Below are 22,040 nucleotides of genomic sequence, written 5' to 3'. Positions count from 1 at the left end.
TTTTTATTGCAAGGAGACTATTTCCTTATTAAAGGAAAGATTTCATATGGCCTTATACAATTTGGAGGAGTTTTTAATGTTCAAGTTGTAACTTTGATTAACTGATTTTTTTCCCTTTAATTTACAGAGAAATACACTTAGCATCTGGTGTACAATATAAATACTATGCTTTGATAAGGAAATAAGTACAGATAACTTTATCTTCAGTTACAACATACATTCACTCATTTTTTTCTTGAAGATACACACGCACTTTAGAAAAGGCCAATAACAGAAACCTTTGCAGAATCCTTTTATGAAGAAAACTTCTGTAAGGAAAAGCATTGCTTTTGGTTTGCAGGCCCGTGCTCAATCCACTGAGCTACACCAGCCAGGGCTAGGAAAAGCATTGCTAACTTACATTATGTGTCTTATACATTTACAATTCATGTCTGTATATTTCTTGGGCAAGGCCATCTACAATACCCTTGTTAAGAACACTAAGATTCTTTAATTAATTCTATTTTTATCCATTAAGGGTCAGCTAAATTGTCAATTTGACATTTAAAAAATCAGTAAAGATGAATCAATTAAAAGACATTTAACTTTCAAATACATAAATAATAGCCCTTGAAAAAAACATAAGGTATAAAGAGGGGTAGTTCAGAAGTTTAAATACTAAATAGAGAACAAATACTTAACTGTATAGTAATAAACTATATGATAAAATTATTTCTCAGCATGTTTTCCAATAGGTATTGATAGGGGAACTTAAGAGTTTAAGATTTTAGTTGTAGTTATAGTTGATAGGCTTAAGTGATTAATGCACGTGGAAAGCTGTAATTCTAGAACTGGAATGATGACCTACATGCCTCCTGTAGGATGACAAGCAATTCAACCTTTACACCCCAGGAGTCTACAGGAAATGGAGATGGTATCTGAGCCACTGGGTTCTAGCCAGGCATAAGCCCAAGGAGGGAACATCCTGATGCAGATAAAGAATTGCTGATCAACAGATGTAAATCGCCCCTAGACTGTGACTTCTGATTAACGTTTTTTTCCAAACTCCTTAACTATCTTTTTCTTCTCCTTATGAAAAGGTCAGCTTGAGATGAGACATTAAGATCATTTTTAAAGTACATAAACCACCATCTTCTCAGATTGCCGGCATCTGAATAAAGCTCCCCATAAAGACTCAATCCTTGTCTGTACTCACTGGTTCTGGTAATGGTGGGAAACACAAATGCCAACTTTCCTGGCTTCACTATCTTGTTATGACATCTCTTTACATATCTGTACAGCAATCTCCCTATTGTATCTCCCTATGCAAAATAATTAATACATTTACAGCAAAAATTTCCTTCTAACCTTTGTTCATCCTCAAATTCACAAGCACCTTGAAGGTAAAAAAGTAGATTGCTACATCTGAGGCACAACTTTCTCGCAAAATTCTTATACTTAAATTCAGATCCAAAATAGACCAGATTATTGGCACCTCAATAACCTAAAACTGTAAGTGAAAAAGTTACTTATGAACTTTGCAACAGGTATGACCTTTAAAATGCTGATAGTAAAATGGAGAGGCAAAATATTATTTCTCTAGTGAGAAATTTAATATGAGAAATTTCTCATATTAAAAATGCAACAAATTGCTATTGAGCAGAATCTGTGAATTGTGTTTTTACAAATTACTATTTATAATAGTTTTAGTATATCAATAAAAATGTTTTTAATTTTTTTGTGTGTGTATTCTACTCAGAATTTAAAAGCTACACAGAATTTAAAAGCTTCTCACTTAAAGACAGTCATACAACATTCAAGAATAAGTTGAAGACAACTCAATAAGGCTACGGCAGCCACCTCAAATGTCCATCAAGAACGACAGTCCAAACTGATACGGCTCCCATGTGAAAGGGTTTAAGAACTTTTTACTTTTTATTTCAAATTATTCTGATGTCATTAATGACATATAGAAAGCAATATAAACAGCAAATTTAGAGAAGACAGATAAGCCCAAAATCTAATTCAAGGTGTGTGTGTGTGTATATATATATATATTTTTTTGCACTGTTTTAATATACATTAAATTTTCCAGAAATACAATACCAAGTAAACAGAAAAAGACTGCCCTTTATTCAGAACCTTATGAAAAGGTGTTCGTCATTTTGGAGAAAGCCATGTTAGCAACACTGACCATGATACTGGAGTCATCAGTATAACATACCTATTTGTTAGTTTAATCTGCAGCAGCTGCAGTCACAACTGTGCTACATATGGCTATTAGTATCCATTATTTTATTCTGCCTTATAGTATTGAAGTAGGTAAACTTCCACACACTGAAATACATATGTTAACATTTAATTAATAAATAAATGGATACTTAAATTCAAATTCATATCATTTATAATATAAATATTAATATTATTAATGTAAGCATTAATATATTTAATCACTATGATACACACAATTTTTAATGACTCGCTTTTATGTTACTATATTTTTAATTTTATGCATACAAATATGTATGTATATAGATATGTACATGTAAGTTTTTTGTCTACTAATTTCCTATCAGTATAGTAGATGGGGTATTGCAAAATAATTGTTTTGGAAAGGGAGCACCAGTCTGACAGAATAGAGAATTATTAATATAACAGTAAAAGAGAATGAGGCCAACACCAGCAACCTGATGCATTAAAGGAAGAATGCGAGACAATGGGGATGAGGTATACTGACAGTACTTTCGGAGAGATCACTGTGCCAAAGGAGAAGGAAGTCTCAACAGGAAGGAGTTGTCAACATCATCAAATGATTTAGAAGAGCTTCTGAAAACTGAAAATAGACCAATGGATTTGAACATGGGAAGGTCACTGCTAATCTTTGAACAGTTTCAGAATAGCTGAGGCAGAAATGATACTGTAGTGAAAAGAATGAACAGAAAAAAAGTAGAATCAGCTAACAGAGCCTTTTCTTTCAAGAAGTTTAGAGTAAAGGAAAAAGAAATAAGGCAAAAGAATGAGGATGGCAAGATACAAAGGATGTTCCACTGGGTTCAATTTTTTGTTGGTTAGGCTAGAAAGTCTCCTAAGAGGTAAATCAAGTTTATTTTAGATAACAAGTCCGGACATCATTATATACTCCTAATTATAAGTTTTAAGAAAACTTAAAACACGTCCTGAGATGTTTACAGATGATAAAATTATCTCTGGAATCTGATTCAGAATAATCCAGAGCAAGGGAGATTAATTACTGATAAAGAAAAAGATAAGGTGAGATGAGCCAGGAGTTGCTAACTGTTGAATCTGGGTGATGGGTACACAGTGATTCATATCCTCTTCTTCTTTTCTGAATGTGCTTAAAACTTTCCATAATAAAATTATTTTTAAAAGAAATATTCTCTAAAAATATGCTCGATTATTTTTCACTTTTATACATAATATGTTGTCCTTTTCATTTTTTACTGTCTATGCCATTTCGGCTGTCCTGATCTTTTCCCCTTTGTCCTCCTCTGCCCAGTCCGCCTGCCCCGCCCCACCCCCCGCCACAGTCAATCCCCACATCGCTGTCCATGGCCCATTCATATAATATGTCATTCTCTTAAATGTCACACTGATGACACTGATTTTTATCAAGGTGTATTTTAAGGGCTTTTAAAAGCAATGTTTATACATGAATTGCTGACTTATCCCAATTTCTCACATAACCTGCCAACTGATCACAGCAAGCAATTTCATATTCTGTGAGATGAAAAAAGGAGGTGAGAAAAACAGATGAAAGCTGGCAGTTGCCTCCACGTCACCATTCCTTCTCACTAAACTTTCAGGACTGAGAGCTCCTGGCCAACAAACAAAAGCAGAACCAGCCCATTTCATGATGGACTCAGATGAAAACTGGTAATAAACACAGGCACAACTCCAAGAGGAGACAATGGAGGAGAACCCAGCTAAGCCTGCAAGGAACTGCACATGAGATGGCTCAAGTACGTATGCTTTGTCTGGGTTGCTTACAACTCACCATGCCACTGGAAAGATCACTACTGTCTGGAGAGCTGGGCGTATTTTACTGGGAAGTTACTGGGACAAGGAATTTTCTCTTTGTTAACATTTTCCCGCACTACTAGGTTCATTCAGTAATAAATATGTGACCTTCAAAAATAAAACAGGTGAAAGCTGGTCGTAGAGTTCAAAATCTATCCCCTAAGGAATTCTACTTGACAGTATTCGTATTATTACATAGAAAATGTTTATTTCCTAATCACAGATGTATATAAAATACACCTGAAATAACCTCTAACTTTTTCAACTGCCCAACATTGACAGAAAAAGTGAACTCTGAACTAATCAAGCCATATGAATTATCTTTTCCGTTCTGCCACTAATTTAGCTGAATGATCTTTATTTACCAAGTCTCTCAATCTGTCTAAACCTGTTTCTTCAACTTCTTAATAGAGAACTGGAATTTAAGTAGCTCTGTGGCAATGTCTAACTCAACCTTTCTAGGCTTTCCACACGTCTGGTCTACAAGAAACCTGAACACATTCACCACTCTAGTCAACAATTATCTAGACTGGCACTTCAAGTGTGGTCAACGGACCCCTGGAGATTCCTACGAGCTTTTCGGAGAGTCAACAAGGTCAAACTATTTTCATAATAACACAGTTGCCCTAATAATGCAGAACCAATAATGGGTAAAACTTCTACCAATTTATCTAAAATCAAGGTAGTGGCACCAACCCATACTAGAGGTCACCTGCACCAACAGTAAAGAGAATGATGCTTCACTTAAGAATACCTCTGAACCCTGGCTGGTACGACTCAGCGGACTGAGCACTGACCAGCAAACCAAAGGGTCACCAGCTCCATTCCCAGTCAGGGCACATGCCTGGGTTGCAGGCCAGGTCCTCAGGTAGGGGGTGTGTAAGAGGCAACCACACACTGATGTTTCTCTGCCTCTTTTTCTCCCTCCCTTCCCCTGTTCAAAGAATAAAATAAAATCTTTTTTTTTTTAAGGAATACCTTCGATTAAGCAGTAAAATGTACTGATTTCACTAGATCTTGATCCTCAAATATACAATTTTTACTATTCTATATAACAAAACAGAAATTGTGCATAAAATACAAAGTATGATGGCTGACTCAAGGAAAATATTTGTGTGAATGTTTTGAGGTCTAATCTTCAGGTACTGGTTGACCTTTTTTTTTTTTTTTTTTTTTCATGAAACACCATTTTTATTGGAGAGAATGATTAACAAACCTTAGTTATTCAAACTCTGGTTTCTGGCAAATGAGTTTTATGTGTTCATTTGTTTGTTTTCCAAGTGAAGCCTGTCACTTCGAGGAAAGCAAGTGACAAGTATTTGTTGACAATGGCAAAATTCAAGTGAAAAGTAGAATCTGGGAAAACCTGTATCTGCCAACTGAGCATAATAGCTTGTTCTGTTTAAATTTAAATACTTAAAAAAAAGACTTTTCTGATAAGATCAAAATATGATTTTAATATTACATAAATTTAGGAAATCTGCATAAGTCAGTGAAACAGTATATTCCAAATCATGAGTATATCATGTTATAAAATCATGCATTGGTAAAAGATCCAAAGTCTGAAACAGACCGACTAATTGTAATATAATAATAGTGTACAAAACGGAATTCCCTGATAGGTTAAAGATTCTACCTTGGAACTTTCAGAAATTACCACTTGCTGAGTTTTAGTGAAGTATTAAAAAGTATCTGAAAAAGTTAAATCAGTACTTCCTTTCCCAATGATGTATTTGTGTGAGACTACATTTTCTTCATATACGGTTCAACCAAAACAGCATAATGCAACAAACTGAATGCATAAGCAGATGACAATCAAACTATCTTCTATTAAGTTAGACAATAAAAAGATTTACAAAAATGTAAAATAATGTCACTCTTTTCACTAATTTTTTCCTTTAGAAAATCGTTTTCATAAAATACGTCCTTTGTTAATGCATTCATTAATCAGTGCTGTTTTTAAATGAATTAAATACTTTTTAAATTTAATTTTAACATAGTAAATATTGATAAATAAAACCAAAAAGATAAACAAAATTTTTACAGAGCCCTCAATAATTAAGAGTGCAATGGAGTCCTAAGACCTAAGATCCACTAATCTACATAAAATTTTATCAAACCTTTTCCTAGGCAGGTCATACTCTCTAGTCATTCACAATTTAGTGAGAGTTAGGGAAAAACTAAAGAAGGGAGACATCACATAACCTATTATAAATATTATAACATAGGTGTAATCAAACAGTAAATTTGGGAAAGCTACTTTCCATGATTTATTCAAGCAGACCCTGAAAAATGAGTAAAACTGACTAAAGAAAGTGCATTCCAGACAAAGGTCCGTTTGAGTATGACTATGGATGCCCTGGCGAGTGTGAGTCAGTGGACTGAGTGCTGGCCTGCGAACTAAAGGGGTTGCTGGTTCCATTCCCAGTTTTAGAGCACATGCCTTGGTTGTAGTTGCCAGCCAGGTCCCCAGTAGGGGGCCTGCAAGAGGCAACCACATGTTGATGTTTCTCTCTCTTTCTCCCTCCCTTCCCCCTCTCTCTAAAAATAAATAAATAAAATCTTCTTTAAAAAAAGATGACAGAATAAGGACATGTTTTGGGAGTAGATCAATAGGGCTACAGCAATGGCAGAAGACTGACAAGTGCTGAGGTGGAAAAGTAGGCCAAGGGATTAGGCCACATGAGAGTTTCAAATCCCACAATAAAAGTCTGGATCTAAAATGTATTAATGAAGGGCTAATATGGATTCTTACTGAACTAGAGAACATTACCATCAGATACCTACTTTGAAATGTAACCCTAATGGCAATGCACAGGAGAGACTGACTGTACATTGAGGAACAGAGCCAAATATGGGGAGATGTGTATGGAAGGAAAAGTAATAAGGCCTGCTTTGGTCAGAGGGTATAGAAAGTGAAGGGCAACCTTCCAGAAGCAAAAGAGGGTTTAGCAAATGACAAACAGGGCAAGTGAAAAGGGAAAAGTTCTCAGCATAAACAACTAGGGTATGAGAGTATCATAAGAGAAATGGAAGAAAAGTTTCTAAAAGGAGATAGACATAAGGGGAATATGTGAAATTTTAAGATGTGTGTACAGCAGCAATTTTCAACCTTTTTCATCTCATGGCACACATAAACTAATTACTAAAATTCTGCGACACACCAAAAATGTATTTTTGGCCAATCTGACAAAAAAATAGATATAATTCTAATTCATTCAAACCAGACAACTATTGTTGTGTTGGCTATTGTCATTTTTTTTTATTTGACAGGGAAAAAAGGGGCCAGTGTCTCTGCCTAAATAGTCAGATATTGCATGTTTTAAAAATTCTTGTGGCACACTGGTTGAAAATTACTGCTGCAGAGTCTCAGTTTAGAAATGCTGGTCAAGATGATATAAAAAGAAATCTTGGGGGAAATCTGCGTATGAACAAGAGCTGGAACCACAGGACTGATAAAATTATCAAAAATTAGAACAGAGTAAAGTGCAAAGTACAGGATTTTATGAGACATGAACACTAAAGGCACAGGCAGAGAAAATTAGGCAGTAAAAATAGAGAAGGAAAAAGTAGAAGAACTGAGAGAGTGCATGAGCACAAAAGCAAAGAGGGAGAGTTCAAGGAGAATTAGTTGGTCAAGAGCTGACGAGGTTAGAAAACAGTAATGATCAAATGAGGCCGCTGAACCTATTAATCAGAAGGTTACAGAGTAGTCTCTATTGAGTGTTTATGGACAGAAGGCAGATTACAACGAATCTGGGTTCATGGCCTAACGTTAGCTTGGTATTAGGTACAAGAAACAACTATTTTACCCAAGGCTACATGAAAGTATTTTTTTCAAACAGAGGTTTGTTTGATTTCAACTACAATAATTTTTAATAAAACTACCTCTCTTAAATTTGTTATTTTCAGAATAGTATAAAACACTGATTTAAGCATTTAAACTGAACACTAGCATTTACCTAATAAAATATATGACAAAAACAATTTACTATTGTGCTACATATCAGACCTCAATCTATCACTTAAGAGTATTCTTAGTGAAGCCTACTAAAGTATATTTTAGTGAAAATCCAACAAATAGCATTTATTTAAGAAAAATATACCCTATTATCTAATCCCTTCATATTAGTAGTATCAAGCAAAATACGAGCTCAAACTTAACTTAGACATATTTACATGAAGTGTGTATACAGCCAGACCTATTGTTTATGTAAAGGAAACATGTGAAAGACACATCTTTATTAGTGTAAATGATTTTTAGAAAATCATTTTTAAAAAACAATAATTTGTTTTACAAAAAGGTTCTTCCCTTTGCAAAAGAAATCACTACTGGGATCCTTGAAATAAATATGAAGTTTTCCCAGGGTAATACAAAATTACAATTTAATTCTTTACTTATTTAATTTACACAAACTTTACCAGAATACATTTGTCTAAAGCAAATTTATAAAGCACGTGTTAAAATAGGTAGTTGCTATGGTGTTTAAAAACAGTAAGTAATGGTTTTAGACTTTACGTGCCAGAAGGTCTCCCTTCGGTCACCAACGGCAGGGGAGGCTGAAGCACTGTGAGGTGCGGGAGTCAGAGGGTGAGGACCAAGGAGGGTCTACCGCAGAGGAGGTACCACCCACCTTAGGCTTGAAAGCAGACAACAGCTGCGTGAGTGTCATAATGTCATCGTCCTTGATTAGACATAGAAAGACAGAACAAATTAATCCTGAAGGAGTTTTTTCAAAGCTTTGAGTCTTTAAAAGAACACACAAAGCAGAGCTCTGGATCCAGATCACCTGAAGATCGTGACCCTCACTGCTATACCACCTTAGCAAGCTAGTCCAGACCTCAGTTCTCAGCTGTGAGATGAGATAATAAGAACTACCTCGCAGGGTCAACATTAGGATTAAGTGAGAAAATGACTCTAAAATACTCAAGCAGTCGCACATTATTGGCTCTCAAGAATTATTACAATTGTACTGTTCTGGGGTCATTTTGGATCCCCCATTTAATGCATCATTGTAACACACTGCCCCTCCCAAATGGAGACATAAACCTTTGACTGTTAAATCTTGGTGACCAACTCAACTGTCTGCACGTGATGAGAACAGTAGTCTTTGTCAATGTTTTATGGCAAACAGGAGGATCCCAGAGAACATGAGCAAAGTCCATGAGGTTCTGGATGAGTTCCAGAGGCATACCTTTAATAAATAATAGCCCGTTTCCTGACATATTAACATTCTGTATGTAGCCATCAGGCTATCTCCATTTTTGCTAGTAATTCATTAAAGTCACCAAAGTAAAGGAGGGATTGACAAAAAGGAAAAAGGACTCACAGACATGGACAACAGTGTGGTGACTGCTGGGGCAAGGAGGGTATAAGGGCACTAAATGGTCATGGGGAAAATACAATAAAGATTACATTTTTTAAGTGGGAGATGAATTATAAAAAAAATAAGTGGTTTAAACGTTCCTAATTTATGTGGCACTCCCCTCAAAAAAGCAAATTTATTAGTAAAAATATATCTCTATGACATACAAAATTCTAACTGAGTTTTGTTTCTGATTTGTAAAAAACATCTGTGGTAAAAACTGGTCATATAGTCAAACTCATTCAGTTCCCTTTTTCTTCTCCCCTCGCCATCACACCTGACAGAAAATCCCTCTAAAACTAATATAAACTTCCTCAATTAGCCATTGTGCACACGATGACTACTTTTACACTTTGCACTCATACGATGTCTCCATTATCTCAATGGTCAGCACAAGCCATAGTTCTGTTTGAAACCTCAAGCACAAGCATCAGTCATCTTGCTCTTGTTATGTTCAAGTCAACAATGACAGACAGGAAAAGCACAGAAACTAATACATTCCTCTTCAAAACACATACATAAACATACACTTTGTTCTTCCCCCAAATACCAAAAGGATAACAGACAGCAAATCATGCCCACAAACCAAAGCACAGCTATTTCATCTAATTTTAGAAAAAAAATCACAAGGAACCGGAGAAAAGCTCTCTCTGGAATAACTCAATCCTCAAATCAGGGAAATTCAAAGAGCACAACATGGAAAAACCAACAGCCTCAATTCTCTCTTGCGGGATACTAATTCTATCAGTGTCAAATGAAAATGAACAATATGTTTTTAGAAGACACCACAAAAGTTTGAAATCTCTCCTTTAAAAAAAAGGCCCACTTACACAGCAAATATCTAAATGTATGATTTTCAAGCACAGACAATATTTGGTTGCTGTATGTTTGATATGATTTCAAATTCATTGCTTATGACTTAAATAGAACTGTTTTGAAGCACTTGTTTATGACGAGACAAAGAAAAGCTGTTTTTAGAAGTTGTTTTGATAGAAGAATGAAGTAAGCTGTGTCAGGATGTCATCATCTCATCTGTTATTGCTGATTATCATTCAAGAGCTTGGCTGCTGAGGGGTACCACTCGGGGATTATGGCTAAGAACATACAGGGAAACAACTACGGCCAAGGGGACACTTAGATAATCGTGAGAACTTGTGATGGCTACTGGAGAGTTTGGATCTGGGCAAAGCGACACTTTGCTGAAGTGCAAAATAGCTCTCTGAAGACCACTAGGGTAATTAGCTCCTGTCTGTGTCAGGCGATTCCTCCTAGACAGTGGTGAAAATGGAGAAGCAGTCCCAGGAAAGATCATTCTGCTCATCGACAGGGAGCATGGTTCCCTAGCAACACACTCCAGCAACAAGAGCAGCTAGGTGTCAGCTCTCCCCTGGCCAGGTACTCTCTCCTGAGTGCCCACTCAAGTAAAAAGGTACACCTAATCTAAATTAGGACTTTATTCCTTTCACCTCGCCTTGCCCAGAACCACAGTGTACTCCAGATCTACCACTGCTCTGGAGTACATTATTTCTTTACTGGCTTACTAAGAGACATTATCCTACTAAGTCATAGAGATTTAATATACAGTATAGGGAATACAATTGATATATCATTATACCTGTATGGTGAGACAGATGGTTTCTAGACTTGTAGTGATCAATTTGTAAGGTACATAAATGTTGACTCCTTGTGCTGTACACCTGAAACTATTATATTATTGTACATCAACAACTGTTTTTTTAAGCAACATTATCTTGTATGCTATTGGCTTATGAAATTCGCATTGAACCTGAGTTAAACTGCTGACAAAGACAAAAATCAGTCTCTAAGCATAACTCTGCTGCCCAAAAGAAAAATATTGGTGTACTCCAAACCTGTTTTTCCCCATCATACTCTTTTAAAGATGAAAAACGTATTTGTTCAAAAAATGACCCAATTATAACGTTTCCGTCTAGAAGTACCCTTTATTTTTATGTTAAAATGTCATAGCCAGGGGGTTGTTATTTAATTCGCTCAGCCCCAGACAACACAGCTCCTTTTCTGGAAACTGTGACCGAGACCCAGTCTAGCTGCTGATCAACCTGCGTAAAACCTTGCGTTTCTTTTTTCCTGGAACCCTCAAAAGAAGAAAAAACAAACCATAATCTAATTATTTTGGGGGGAGTAGTGATCATATACTACAGAACTTCGCACCATATCTTTAAGGAGAGAAACCCTTTTTTAGGGTAATCCTCGGGAATCTGTCCAAAATAAAGAGCTTGGATTTAGACTTTTAACCAAAATTAAGAATAACTAGATAAAAGTAGCAAGACAGGTGAATAATAGCAAGTTGCAACAGATTTATATAGAAATTTATAGACTTTATAATAACTTAGGGAGGAAGAACAATTATTTCGTAACAGTATAATTTACTACATCAAGCCTGTGTTTTGTTTTTGTTTTTTGCTATCACGAGTCCAAATGAATAGAAGTATACGCTCCAGAAAGCAAAGGATTATTCTAGCCAGAATTTTTGAAACACAGCCATTACAATATTTTTTAATGAAACAGTGATTCTATCAAACCAAGACTATCCAATAAAGAAAATTTCAGACAACCTCATTAAGGCCTAACAATATATTAAGAAAAAGTGCACTATGCTAACAAACCTAAATTATATTTCTCATTGGATCATCAAAAGATCAAAAAAATAGTATTTGGAGTAAATGAGGAAGTGAATAAACTGTTTTCTAAAAGCATATATAAGGGCCTGGCTGAGTTGCTCAGTTGGTTAGAGCATGAACTCCATAAGCCAAGATTGCTGGTTTGATCCCGGTCAGGGCACATACAAGAATCAAACAATGAACTTATAAATAAGAGGAACAAATCTCTTCTATCTCTTCTTGCTCTCTCAAAATCTATTTTTAAGCATATAAAAGAAAAATGCTCTTAAGAATTTTGCAGATGCATCACAATGCTAAAAGCTGTTTTAAATGCACCAAGGAAATGCTACAAATTCCCAAAGGTACTAATCAATGCCCCAGTAATTTTCCACTTGCTCCACAACACCCCCAAATCCCTTCTCTGCTCTGCTATGCCCCAGGAGGATGAGCCTGCATAGATCATGCCCTAGGCTTCCCAACTGGGTTCTAGTAATGGAAGTCAGCCCCAGGCAGCGTGGCTCAGTTGGTTAGAGCCTCGTCCAGTAAACTGAGGGGTCTAGGGTTGATTCCCAGCCAGGCAGGGCACATGCCTAGGCTGCAGGTTTGGTCCCCAGCTGGTGTACATGAAAGAGGCAACAGACTGATGTTTCTCTCTCCCTCTCTCTTCCCCCTTCCCCTCTAATCTCTCTCCCTTACCCTCTAAAATCAATAAGCATGTTTTCAGTAAGGATAGTAAGTAAATAAATAAATAAGTTTATTTATTTAAATAAAATTAAATTAAAAAAAAAGAAAAGGAAGTCTCTGGCAGAGACCTAAAGAGAGAGGAAAGAGATAGGGAACTTCCCCTCCCACCCTGCCTGCCTGCCTGCTGCCTCAAAGCCACAGCTCCCCAGGGCCCTCCTCCACAGTGCCAGTTCTCTGCTTTGGTAACCTCTGAGAATTAAGGGTGTCTTGCTGCTGCTATTCCCTGGGTACTTCAGCATCCCTTGTTTGTCCCTCACTTCTATAATCTCTTCATTTGCACCATCAAGGATGAAATTTCTTTTCCTGCTGGGACCTCACCTGATGCAGCTAGCAATGCCAAATCTGGTTATTCAAACACAGTCCATTATCTAAAGAAATCCAATTAAAAGTTTCAAAAGATCTTAAGATCTATATGAGCATTATTTATATATTAATGCTATCTGTATAATTGTTTAAAAATTAAATATAACTAGCTTACTTCTACGTGAAGCTGGTTAATAAACTGAAATATTCATTACAATTAAATTCGGGTGTGTAATTTAACACTGCATTATTCTCTCAAAATGAATGCTATAAGCCTCAAATATGCTTAAAAAAAACAATGAAGAGATTCTGGTAACTGATATTTCACTTCCATCTACTACAACCCTGGTTAATCCAAGCAATATTTTTTGTTGTTATTGTTGAAACCCCTCCCTAAGCACAGGATGAAAAAAAGGTTTAAACCAGTAGTTCTCAAATTTTGGTGTTCAGGTCGATCAACAGAGAAGCTTGTTAAAATGCTAATGCCCAAACCCTACCCACACCTTTCTGACCTGTTTTTCAGTCCCCTAGGTAATTCTGATGCACATCTAAACTTCAGAGCTCTTTAAAACTTTCCAAGATTCCACCCAAATCTCCAATATGTTGCTTTTGTCCTTTTGAATTAACATTCCACATTAAACACGGCAAAAAAAAATCCCACAGTAGCAATAATAATGCACACTTACTGAAAACCAGTGTGAAATGTCCTTTACATGTAGTATTATCTTATTCAGTCCTCACAAGAACCATACCAGGTAGGTAATATTGTTGCCTCCATTTTACAAATAAGAAAACTAAGGCCCAGAGACACTAAGCAATCTGACCAAAGGTAATGAATGTCAAAACCAGGATCACCTCAAGTCTGCCTGTCTGTCCTCTTACTCAGGAGCTGGACAAACAAGCATGTGTGCATTTAGGGAGGATTAAGCCTGCGGGCCAAGCAGCTAGGCAAACAATAACCCTCCCTGCGCCCTCCCACCCCCAAACTCCAACCACTCACCCAACAAGCTCTCCTGACTCTCCCCACCCATCACTCACTCACCAAGGCCTTCCACCTACATGGGGTGCCACCACATAGTGGCAGAATGGCCAAGCCTGTATATATACCAGTACTTTTTCTACTTGAGTAACTACTACATGCTAAGTACTATAAGGGTCCAAATTCCAGCTCCAGGCACTGGTTGTGAGCTTGAGCAAATTCGACACCACTGTGCTTCAGGGTCATAATGCTAAGTACACTGAAACGACAGGGTGATTAACTGAGCTAATGAGTTAGAGTACTTGTCTGACACAGTACCTGTCACATAGCAAGAGCTCAATAATCAACAGCTGCTATTAAAATTATACTTTGCCACTACCTCTCTCACAAAATTCAACATATCAGTATGCGGTCTCATTTATTTTCTCTCAGCTCGTTTCCTGCAACTGTGATAGAAGATGGAACATACTCCTATTTTCAGGAGTAGACTGGTAACAGTGCTATAAACTCAGTGGACTGAAGGCCAGGAAAAGGATACTGTAGAACAAATGTGTCTTTTAGTAGCCCTGAAATTATACTACTTGGACAACAGTCTATTTCCCAACTTTAGGGTCAGCCCTGTTGACTACACACCAGTATAGAGTCTATAATTAACTTAATTCAAAACAACAGTAAAATGTCACCTACCAGGACTTGGTCTTAATTTATCATTGTATCATCAGCACTTTGAACAATGCCTGGCCCATGGTAGACACTCAAATATTTGTTAAATAGACAAATGGCATAAAGGTACAGCATAGGCACACCACAACTCGTTAGTGACTCTTTACAATAAACAGGCATAATCATCAGTTTAATATCAATGTGCTGATAAGTTGTATGTTACCTTCAAAAGTCCCCCAGAATATTTTTCTTCTTTCTTTTTAACTAATTGCTGACTTTCCTTAAAACCTCTTCAACTAAAAAAGTTAATTAGCCACCTTGGCTCCATTCATTTATTAAAAATGTAGTGGTTCCATAATAATACATCATGTTGATTTTCTTCTACCTTACATTTTAATTTTTCTATGAACTTTTTTTTCAAGGTTTTATTTACTTATTTTTAGACAGAGGGAAAGGGTGGGAGAGAGGGAGAGAAACATTAATGTGTGGTGGGCTCTCGTGCGCCCCCTACTAGGGACCTGGCCCGAAACCCAGGCACGTGGCCTAAGAATTGAACCAGCAACACTTTGGTTCACAGGCTAGCGCTCAATCCACTGAGCCACACCAGCCAGAACCTAACTCACATTTTTTAAAAAACTATTTAACAATTATCATTTTAGTGACCCTAACTTTTCAGAATTTCCTGAACCATCTGAATTAAAGGTATAGAATGAAATAAGCACTGCCAAGAGATTAACTCTAACATATAAGAGATGTAAACTGGGAGGAGGAGGTCTACTATCAGAATATGCATATATGAGTTCCATCGTCAGCTATGCTTCCAAGCAGCCATACATGTGACCTTGAACAGGTACTAATTTTTGTCTCCATTTACTCATCTGCAGTTTAAAAATAAGTTTGCCAAATCTACTTCAGAAGGACCAAATATACATAAAATAATTTCCAAACCAATAAAGCACCACACAAAGGTATTTTAAACTTTGACATGAACATCTTCAGATCTTAAATGGATGTTTGATTTATCCTTCTTTTTACATCTCTGCCACTCTGTTTCCTAGATCAAAGATCTTCTAGTACAGGGAAGATACAATTTCAACCTATACTTATATTGCAAATATAGTAGGTCCTTAAGTAAATAATTATTGAAAAAGATGCTCATCCACATATAATAAAAATTTTATCTTCTGCTACTTGTAATACCTTACCCTTACCTTGTGAAGTTTAAGCAGCAGGTTATTTCAAATAAAATAACAAGTGACTAACACACCTAAGAGATGCTTGTGGTTTTGCCAGGAACATTGCCTTCCTTTGTGTACATCATTCAGTGTAAATGTGACTATTAACCTATGTGAATATCACCCAAGGAATGTGCTTTGGTATTTTGGTTTCACTGGAGACATACTTTCTGCATAGAAAAGCCTGTCCTCTCTCTAACAGGAGAGTAAGATTTCTAAAGACGCCAGATTTGTTCTTCCAGTTTTACTTCCTATGCTTCCGTACTCAGAACTTTTGGTGGACTTGTAATTTCTCAAACCACTGTCATTCTTACAATACTTATTAAGAAAAGTTTATTTTGGAAAACCATAAATAAAAAGATAGTCTAAAACTTATATGTTAAGATTATCTAAACATACAATAATGCCTCAAAAATAAAATTTTAAGATTATTTAACTTTAGTTAGTTCTTGATTATCTATATATACACACACAGGTGCCTTACAGATCATCCATTAATAATTTATATTAAACCTCTGGATGATGGTTTTGTATTTACAGTTGAATTTCTTGTGATACCGAGATACAGCTGAGTATCCTTAACATGCAAAATTCTTGATAGTTCAAGCCAAATAATGACACCTCTAAAAGCAGTCACCCAACTCAGCCTTCCTATCACTTTTCTTCCTATCATTTACCCAACTACATTCTGAAAAGACTCCTACTTTGTTACAAAAGATGGACTTTCTGTGCTCATTTCTGGTCCTTATATCTATTATAGCTCAAGGGACATTCCTAAAATAAACATGGGCCATAAAAAAATTTTCCAAGTATAAAGGACACATGGACAACAAATAAGGGGGGGTGGAAATGGGAGGGAGGTGGGGAGCACGGGGGGGGGCTGGGATGGGAGCAAAAGACAGAAAACTGTACTTGAACAATAATTAAATAATTTTTTAAAAATTTTCCAAATAGTACAGGTGACAATTTAATCATAACCTGAAAACAAGTCTTTCCCCCGCTAGGATCACAGAGATATTTAACATTTAAAAGATATCTACTGTATTTATAGGCAACAATCTATCTCATATGAAGAAATATTTTAAAGTTCTTTCCTAAACAGTAGCACTATACTATTCCTTTTAACTATAATGAAAGCCAGTGTTACATTACAGCCTAATTTTAGTTCCTATAAACCCATCAAAATAAAAAGTATACAATATGTATTATATTCTGGAATTTACACCAGAAATGATAAAGCGACACCACATCATCATTCAAGGCTGTCGTCCTAAGAATGAAAAAGCAAATCCATAATTCAAAATTAGTTCCAGAACCACATTCATGGCCTATATCATCCACACTCCTGTGTGCTTTCTTCAAACCTCAAGCTACACACATTCTTTTTTTTTTTTTAGATGATGGTTAATTTCTTTCACTTTTTTAAAAAAGATTTTATGTATTTGTTTTTAGAGAGAGGGAAAGGGAGGGGAGTAAGAGAGGGCCAGAAATCAATGTGTGGTTGCCTTTCATATGCCCCCTACTGGGGACCTGACCTGCAACCCAGGCATGTACTCTGACTGTGGATCAAACCAGCGACCCTTTGGTTTGCAGTCTGGTGCTCAATCCACTGAGCCTCACCAGCCAGGGATCAAGCTATATTCCTGAACACAGTACCAGTTTTGCAGGCTTATTTTAACATTCTACCAAATGAACTGAGATCAAAGCAACTTGGTCTTCTGGAAAGGACAGTGGTCTCAAGGTCAGAAAACCTGAGTGTGAATCCAAGCTTTGTCCTGGAGTTAATATCCTTGAGCAAATATTTAACTCTCTAAGCCTAAATTTCCTCCAGTGTAAAAGGACAAGACCACCCACCTTGAATTATTTTGGAGATCAAGTTCTCTAGGCAGCATTCTAATTAGGGCCAATGCCTAATAAATGGACGACAGTCTTACACTACTGAAGAGCCAGTTCACAAATTATGAAGTATCTCATTGAGAGAATCAAAATCAAAATGTATGAAATTTATAAAGTTGTAGTACTTTTTTCAATCTTTTACTTAAAATGTTTTAATATACAGAAATGAGAAATTCACAAAGGTTGGAAACCTTTTTAAAATAGGCATTTTACATAACAAAAATGGAGCTTCAATTATCAACAGTGAAAACTAGTTAATTGAAAAAAACGTTTCTGGTGCTTCCATGGTCAGTTTAAAACTTTCAAAAGAAAGTTGTATTTTACAACCCAGAGACAGCCCAGTTATCTAAACAATGGGCTACATGATACACCACAGTCTCCAAGCAAAGTCACAACAGGATGAGAAAGGAGCCTTCAGCCTCTCTCAGATTTCCTGGCCACTGTTATTTTAAAACTTGATCACATAAACATAAACAGAGGAAAAAAATCCATTTCATTTAAGCCTCCTGAGTTATAATTTATGATCTGTTTTTAATCATTTGTATTAATTTACATTAAATACTGCACTAGCTTATTATATCTCCCTTACTCATATTTGTACACACAAGTGAAAAATATATTTGTTATATATAGTTGGAAATACTAATACTTATAGTTTTTAATCATGATAATCTTTTCTTGAAGTCATTCATCACTTTTGTCACTCCCTATTTAGTTTTGCAAACAACAATGTAACAAAAAGCTAAGAGAATAAATAGCATGTCACATAGAACATAAAAATGCAACAAGCAAATCTGAGTACGATGAAAATGACTTCTGTTTACTGATGTGCATGTAATTCCTGCACAACTGAAAACTCTTAAAATGGGCTGTATATTTAAAAGTCAATGAGTTATTTTGAACACTTGCATTGTTTTAAGCTCTGGCTACAGCTCAATTTGTGGTGTGTGTAAAGTGAATGATAAAGGACACCAAAGTAATTTTTTCACTAAACGGTTTCCAATTTGAAAACCACAATTCAAGACATCTATGAAGTTTAGTTAATTTGTACAGACATGCTGTTTTGCTGCCAACCTTTGTACCATGACCATTACCAGCCTAAGTTCAAGATTCACATTTTATGGTGTGACTAGTGTTGGCTGAATCTTAATTTTTAAAACTCTCTAACCCTAACTATATACTGCATCTACCCCACTGGAGCATAAAAGCAAATGAAACTTTAATTTAGTATGTGCAGCAGCAGTCTGTTAAAATGGGGCCGTATTCCTAATTATTCACTAATACCTACAGATCCTGAAGCACTCCTCCACCACAAACTTTAACTCAAGTAAAATGTAATGTGTTTCTGAAACTACATGGAAGTATTTTTGACACGGATGTTCGAGATACAACCCTATCAAATGATTTCCTATTTAAAAACCTGGAATAGAGTATTCTCATTGTTTTAAGGAGTTTTGAAAATTAACGTATACAAAAAATATTGTTAAGTAACATACGCAAATTAACTTACTCAAAGTACAGGACCACCTAAAGACTAACAATACAAATTCAGACAGTCCCAGCCTGGTCTCCTACACGATTAAACTATTAATGGCAGCAGCTGATCTTCACATCCCAGAACAAATGATACTATTTCTGCACTGAATTTTAAGCTTGTTTACGAAAGAGAAAACTAACACGGAGGGACCACGGCAGAGTCGGACACCTGAGTGCTCCGCTTCTACCCGGGAGCCAGTGAAGATACACAAAGGTATCTTGGCGATGATAAACCCATGAAAGGAGCCTCTCACTGTCCGGTGGAAATGAGAGCCAGCCCTGTGCTACCCTGGGCAGCCGCCGCCGCCACCAAAACCGCCCGGGCCCACCTATCACCTGCTTCACCCACCCGCGTCCACGGGAGGTGAAACCGTCCGAGTACCTGATCCGCCCGCGGGAGTCCTCAAAGCGGGGAGACCAGGGGGAGCGAGGCCCCGGCGCTGACGCCCCGCAGGAGGGGCTCCGGGACACTCACCGGTGCGGACAGGAAGGCAGGTGCGCGGTGGCGGGGCTACCTGTCGCCGGTGAGGTTGGCGGGCGGGGTGAGAATGAGACTGAGGTGAAGGGAAAGGGCGAGGACGCGGACGAGCACAGGTACCGGGCGGCGGAGGCTTCTACTTGCTTCCTGCTCGGACCGATGCCGGGTCCGTCTCCGCCCGCGACCGGCGCCCCACCGAGTCCCCGGCCTCTCCGCGCGCACGTCACGGCTACGGAGCGCCCGAGGGGGCGGGGGCGCCGCGGGCCGGGGCGGGACGGCCGGGAGCGCGGGGGTGCGGGGCAGCGCTCCGGGAGGGGGCGCTCGGAGCCGGGCCCGCCCCGCCCCTCCCCTCCGCTTGCCCGGCCTTGCGAAGCGGAGCTTCGGGGCTTGGGGCGGGGGCTGTGGCTCGGAGCGGGCGGCCGCTGGCCTGCCCGGGAGTTCCAGTGTTTCCCCCTGCGCAGAGGCCGTAGCCGCTGTTACTGTAAAGCAAGTCCTCTCCGGACGGGATGCGGTGACTTTCCAGACCGGTAACAAGCAGAATCATTTCAGGGAGGGAGAACGTTGTTCAACGAGGGGGCAAGGACCCCGAGTTGTTCAAGGGCTGGCGGAAGCGACACAGTATCGTAGCAGAGAGAAAAACCGAGGCAACGTCGGCCGCAGTCCAAGTTCGCTTGGGCCGGGCTGCCTGTGAAGGAAGTAACCTTCCTGGACCACCAGTTTGGGTTTCTGCTTTGGGGGGAAGGGACTCTGAGATGAAAATTTTGTATTTTTTTACACTCTGCCCCCCCCCATTTACTTAGGGGGGCATTGTCGTTTAAGTTTTACTGTTTCCGTCAATTCTACACCTGTGAGTCATATTTGAAAATTAAATATGAAGTAGCTGTGCAAAATTGAATGACATAGTGAAAACGTACATTGCCTTTACGATGAAAAGAACCTTCTTTTAAGAAAATGGGAAATGGGAATTTACTGTAATGATAAATGATTCCACTGAAAAAAAAAAGCTAGAGTTACCTACACATGAGAACTACATGTTATTTCTGCAACGTTTTCGAGTAGCAACTAGAAAACTTCAGGAGATCTAGAAGACAAGATCCTGATAGGAGACAAGTTTCAGATACTCAGATGTTCCATAGTTCTTATGGTTGAAAAGTTATGAGGAGATACTTTTGCATACAACTGAAGCAATAAAACATTAACCAAATAGGGAAGTAAGAAATAAGAGAAACCAAGAAAGGAAATAATTTACAGCAATCTCAGAAATTTAATTCTACATTGCCAAGAGGTAAATCTTAAGCATATAAAACTAGGTTTTAAAACGAATAGGGAAAAAAAGAGAAAAGAATGAGGACAGGTTTCATTCAGTTCACTGCTTTGACTTCATTTTGGATGTAAGATTAAAAGGCTTCAACAGAGCAATAGAAGCTTATACAGTTTATTGTAATGACATGGGATTTTTTTTCTTTTCTTTGTCCCCCACTTCCAATCCATTACTGAGTCCCTTTGCCTCTAGTTACATATATCTTCAGTGTAGCCATTTCCTCTTTATAGCTACTACCAATGTCTCATTTCAGGCCATCATCATATTAGGTCTTGCATACTATTTTAGCTACCTAACCAAATCTTTTTCCAAGCTGCAATCTCCTCCACTTCTAACTTTTCTCCAGTCTCTACAATGCCACCAAGTTTATGTTTTATAAAATATAAGTCTGATTATTTACTCCTCTTTTTAAACTCCTGTAGTGGCACTCCACTACCCTTAGTATAAAGTCCTTAAGATTCCTTTCCTGATCCTTGGACTATTTTTGTGTGACTAGCAAAGTAGAGATCTTTTGTTAAAATGCGATTAAATTGAATGCCCCTTTATTGTTTCCCCCCACTGTCCCTGTCCTAAACCCTATAAAGCTGTCCTAACCAAGCTTCTTCACACAATGTTACCTGCCTGTCTTGGAAATTACTTGCATTTTTGAACCACTGTCTTTGACTTGCTTACTCCTCTCTCATTTCTACCCACTACCCTTCTCCATTTCTTGTACTTTACATTCAAGCCATTGTGTAGTGCTTGCGTGTCCAGAACAAGCAGCATTACCACTATTACATTAGAGTTTTGCCACATTAACTCCAATTAATCCTTCAGAACAAAGCCTATTGACTCCTCCAGGAAGTTTTCCCTAACTCCCTTAT

General features: G+C 37.7%; 1 protein-coding gene across 8 annotated transcripts in view; it reads right to left on the bottom strand.

Annotated features, from left to right (window-relative positions):
* Positions 1 to 20,091, bottom strand: part of MYO6 (myosin VI) — a 160,534-nt gene extending 140,443 nt beyond the window's left edge. For 6 of the 8 annotated variants that reach the window (XM_037132998.2, XM_037133001.2, XM_037133003.2 and 3 more), the window contains exon 1: positions 19,854 to 20,091. The gene's annotated coding sequence lies outside the window, so the exon portion shown is untranslated. The other 2 variants (XM_037133005.2, XM_037132999.2) reach the window with 2 other exon arrangements.
* Between the last annotated feature and the right edge of the window lie 1,949 nt (positions 20,092 to 22,040).

Source organism: Artibeus jamaicensis, unplaced genomic scaffold, assembly GCF_021234435.1.
Source record: "Artibeus jamaicensis isolate MK-2021 breed Jamaican fruit bat unplaced genomic scaffold, CSHL_Jam_final contig_1127, whole genome shotgun sequence".
Lineage (NCBI taxonomy): Eukaryota > Metazoa > Chordata > Mammalia > Chiroptera > Phyllostomidae > Artibeus > Artibeus jamaicensis.
The sequence above is the reverse complement of the archived record's forward strand: the minus strand, read 5'-3'. Positions and strand labels throughout refer to the sequence as shown.